The sequence below is a fragment of the Petaurus breviceps genome, unplaced genomic scaffold, assembly GCF_028583685.1.
Source record: "Petaurus breviceps papuanus isolate PSGF00001 unplaced genomic scaffold, PetGlider_PUasm1.0 90847, whole genome shotgun sequence".
Classification (NCBI taxonomy): Eukaryota; Metazoa; Chordata; class Mammalia; order Diprotodontia; family Petauridae; genus Petaurus; species Petaurus breviceps.
In genome coordinates, this window is record NW_027187360.1 from 466,895 (window position 1) to 471,963 (window position 5,069).

Sequence of the window (5,069 nt, forward strand, 5' to 3'; positions counted from 1 at the left end):
TACTTGTTTTCTCTAGCTACTGCTCAGCAAAATCTCAGGCCATATTCATCTGACTTGTGTGACATATACTAAATAAGTTTACAGCTTGTCTTGAATGACAGAAATTGCTCATTGACTATTATGTATCCATCAGGAATAAATGCCTTCTGATAGTTTCCAATAAAAGAATGCCAGAGTGAAGATGCTAGACAAAATTTGTCCTGATAAATTTTGCTTCCTTTTAGTCTTCAGATCAAAGCAAAGATGCCTACTATAGCAAAGAGGCAATTATATGGCATAGTTCTATTGCACAAAGGCCACTTTCAGGAGTTTTTCCACATATTTTTTATGGTAGGTTTCTTCTACTAATAACAGCACAAATGATGATAAGACCAATGAACTTTTTCTAGTTCATTTAATGGAATTTGTCCATTGCCTGTTACCCATTGGCTCTCAGCACTTGTACTTTTCTGAATGGTTATAAGCATTGGCTCTCTAAATAACATTCAAAAAGAAGAAACTATAGCACAGGTTGTGGATGATACCATGGGGCCAGATAGAAAAGTCACAATCTTTGTCTGTCGGAAGCATCCTCACGCTGCTCAAGACACAGCAGCAGCCCATTGCTATGCAGGACCTGCTCTACCTTTCAGGTATTGTGATTCTTAAGTCTCTTTTGCTGTATCCTCCGATCCAGTGAGAACCAGTTTACTGGTCAGCTGTAGAAGGAGCTTCACTGATGGACTCATCATCACTGGAATAAGATGAGGAAGACTTACTCTTCCTCTGCCTCAGTCTTTGCAGTTGTTGTATTTACATCATTGAATTCTCTGTCTGAAGGTTCACCATCAGATGAGTCAGAAAGTTCCTAAGTCTGTTCATCAGAAACTGTCGGATATCTTCTCAGTAAGGATGCAAGCAAAGGTATGTTATTAAGACAACCAAATTATAAATTCTGAAAAACTGAAAAACATTTTAGAAATACATGCAAAGGTAGAATTTTATTTTACTCTTTAAATACATCATTCACAAGATTTTAGAAACATTTGATGAATTCTACTGATATTCCAAGGGAAACAGACTGATGCAGGCAAAAAAATGACTCAATAGAAATAAATGTAGGGGCATTTCCTCTTATTCAAAACCAAAAATACAAATAAAATATTTAAACATATGCATTATTCGACACATCTGACCCTTTTAGATAGAACTACATGTTTACTTTTCGTAGTTGATAAGTTCCTTGGAATAAGCCACCAGGTGGCTCCATAAATAGAGCACTGGACCTGAAGTCAGGAAGACCTGAGTTCAAATTTGGCTTCAGACACTAGCTGTGTGACCCTGGGCAAGTCACTTACTCTGTTCTCCTAGGTTTCTTCATCTGTAAAATGAGCTGTAGAAGGAAATGTCAAACCACTCCAGCATTTCTTTCAAGAAAACCCCAAATGGGGTCATGAAGAGTCGGACATGATCAAAAATGACTAAACAACAAAGTTCCTTAGAATGCTAAGGGATATTGGTAACAAAGGTTTAGAAAAAAATTATGAAGTCTGGGTAGAAATACCTAAGCCTTTTTGCATTTCAAGTGTCTAAATTTTTTTGGAGTCAATTGATGCAACCATGATGGGGCATCAGAGAGGACCTTACTGAAAGACTTTAGAAATACTGATCTGTAACATGAGAATAAACCTGTAATATGGGAATAAAAGTTCTGCCTTGTCTCTCTCATAGGGCTGTTGCAAGATTCAAATAAGAAAATACAGACGAAAAACCTTTGCAAACTAGAAAGAAAATCACCACATTGAGTGCCTGAGGCCCCAGAAAGGTGAACAGGCATGCCACATAAGTTCACCATAAGCATTGCCTACAAGAACTACCAACAAGAACAGCAGAAGACTGACTGCTTAACTGACCTAATGAAGGAATGAATGAAAGATCATTTCCTAGGTATTGCCTTTAAGAGAACTTTTGTGCTAAGTGCCTGGGGCTACAAATAGAAAATAAAGACTTAGTCCCTGCTCTCAAGAAACTCATGTTCTAATGGGGGAGACAAAAGATGGGAGACAGAAAATAGAAGAAGGCTTCCATTACAAGTTGGCTGGGAAGGTCCCATAGTGCTGAAGATTCAGCAGCAAACCAATTGTTAATGGTTTCTTTTTGTTAATGGATCATCTTTTAATGTTCCACTGACAAAATCATACCGATTTTTCATGCTGAATCACTGGACTAGTGCCAAGGACTTTGGTTGTGAGAGTGTCTTTTTCTGGGTCTTCAGTAGCTGTGTCTGTAGCAGCTGCAGAAGTGGATACCAGGCAGCATGGCCATGGATTGTTTCACAGGATGCTGGCTGAGGGGGCTGGGCTGGAAGGTGGGGAGTGTGGGAGGTACTGCCCTTCCCAGGGCTCTTGGGCTTACCTTCCTTCAGTGGCACAACAGCACGGTTGGTGTTTGTGATCATTCTCCACAGTGATGGCCATGGGATGTGGGTTGGAAGCAGGATTGGTAATCTTGGAGGCATTACTATTCCCAAGGCTCTTGCATTCTGGATCCTGGGCTGTCTTCATCCAGGTTTCAGGGACAGTATTGGTCAAATTAGTGGTAGTGGTGGTTTGACTTGCTTGGCTTATGTAAGCTGCCGCCTATCTCTTCCTCAGGATACCTGGCAACTTTGAGACTGATTCCTGAGAATCTCGTAGCAAGTATGGAGGGCAAGGATAATTTTGTGGTGACCTGCAGAGATCATACAATCCTACACCGTTTGTTTTCCTGCACTGGCCAAGATATTGCTACCTTTCTTAGCTAGGCCTAGTTTGGGCCAGTCCAATGACTAGGTTTGGGATTAGAATACAATGAGAGATTCATGGATGATATAATGTAATAAAAACAACTTTAGTTTTGAAAAGGATATACTTCTAATTAAATCCAATTAAAACGCTATTTGCCACAGCAATATTGGCAACACTTGGCCTGGAAAGCATCCCCATAGAGCAATGGGGAGTCCATTAAAATCTCTGGAGTACCAGATTTCTCTAAGCTGGGCCTCTTATGCCTCCAGAGAGCAAGAAAGCCAAACCGATAATATGAGCACTCGTCTCGCAGGCCAAACCAAAGTCCAAAGACAGCTTCCCTCCTCTGTCCTCTCTGTCCCTTAAAGGGAAACAAGCCCAGTCTACATAAAATAGGCACACTCTTACCCAACTGTCTAAATACAAAATGTAGCCTGGTTTTTCTCCTAAAAGACAAAGTAAAAGGATTGATGGAATGCATCTCTATTTTTCCAGCTAATAAGGAACAGGAAGAATCTGAAGGAACAGAAGAAAATCCACACCTATGTCAGGAGTTTGGAGGGTGGAAGAATGTGACCCAGATGATACAGGGGAAAAGAGCCATTGGACACTGGAGCTAGCTAATAAGTAAGAGATTCTTCCAAGGGATGGAAAGGCTGAAACTTTTGGAAAAAGAAGCAGGAATGATGATACAGTTCTAAAGGTCATGTTGGGAGAGAGATCATATGCTAAGGGTGAGAGGAAAGGTAAACATGGCAGTGGTTGGTGAGTCCTTAGTAAGGGGTACTGGTAGACATCTATTGGCACCCTAGTAATACTGGAAGCCAGCTCTCATCCCCAAGATAGCCTGCGCACTGCTGGTGATTCATGAGAGGGGAGATACTAGAACCGAAAAGAACCCAAGAAGCATCATTAAAGATGATGAAGTCCTGGGTGAGAAATGGAAAACCTTTGGGGGCACATATTTTCATCACTGTTGTCAATTAAAGGCTGCGGGTGTCTGAAGGGAAAAATAGTTTTGGAAGTGAACAGCTGGTTAAGAAAATGGTATCTGAGAACAGAATTTGGATTTCTGAGTAACAGCTGGGAATGATGAGTTCTTGGCCAGGCACAGAATGTATTTAATGAGGGCTGGTAAAAACATTGTTGTTGTTTCCAGAGTCTTTGCAAATTTGACCCAATGAGCTCTAAATGGAAAAGAGGAAGGAGGGAGAATCATTCAACAGACATTTTTTAAAGGACTTACTATGTACTAGACTCAGTGTTAGGAGCTGGGCATGCAAAGACATAAGTGAAATGGTCTGTGATCTCAAGGTGTCTATTTGGGAAAACAATAGGCGCATATATAGTTGGGGGTAGATATAACATGGAGGGGGAAGAAGGAAATAGCAGTTGGGGCGGAGAGAGGGACCACCATCAAGAATGATCTCAGATAGAAGATAACCCTTCAGCTGACTCCTGAAGGGAACTAAGACTTATAGGAGGCAGTAATTAGGAAAAGATACACATGAGACTGAAAAGACAGCCAGCGCAAAGCAGGTGGGAAATGGAGCGCCATATTGGAGGAACAGTAAGGCTAATCTGAGTGGACCAAGGGGAACATGAAGGGGAATAAATATGTATATTAAGGCTAGAAAAGTAGGGACATGTTGTGAAGGGATTTCAATGCCAAAGAAAGGAGTTTATTTTTGATCTCAGAGAGAAGGAGCTACAGATACAAAGAAAAATGCTGTGAAGATATGCTGGAGCATGTGGGAGGGAAAATCCAAGAAAGTGACCAACAATAAAACCCATGGTCTCAACTGCGTATATAAACTCTCCATGTCTGGATAATATAAGCAAGGAAAATTAGAAATTCTAACATAAGGATGCAAATATGATTTCATAGCTATCACCGAGAATTGGTGGCATGGGATACATGATTGGAATATGTCTCGGGAAGGGTATTCCTTTATCAAAATGAATAAAATAGAGAAGGGGTGATATAGGAGGCCAGGCAGAATAGAACTGCATAATATATATATATTCATTTTAGAAAATCCAGGATCTAGAGGGGGAAAACATTTGGGTGAAAATAACAGAGGGGGGAATAGAAGTCATGGGAAAATACTGCAGTCCACCAAGACAGGAGGAATTAGATGAAGAGTTCAGGAAATAGATCACAAAACTAGCCAGGAAATATGATATAGTATTTTTTTTTTTAAGGAATTGGGGTTAAGTAACTTGCTCAAGGTTACACAGCCAGTTATTTCTGGGTGTGGTGCTAAGTATCAGAGCCCAGATTCGATCCCCCAGGTCATCCCA

General features: G+C 40.7%; 1 long non-coding RNA gene across 1 annotated transcript in view; it reads left to right on the forward strand.

Moving 5' to 3' along the window:
- Positions 1-818: 818 nt before the first annotated feature.
- The window catches only part of LOC138149580 (uncharacterized), a 6,886-nt gene continuing 2,635 nt past the window's right edge, over positions 819-5,069 (forward strand). Inside the window, exons 1-3 of the long non-coding RNA XR_011165356.1 lie at positions 819-903; positions 1,711-1,926; positions 3,261-3,392. This is a non-coding gene — a long non-coding RNA (uncharacterized lncRNA). The remainder of the gene's footprint in view (positions 904-1,710; positions 1,927-3,260; positions 3,393-5,069) is intronic.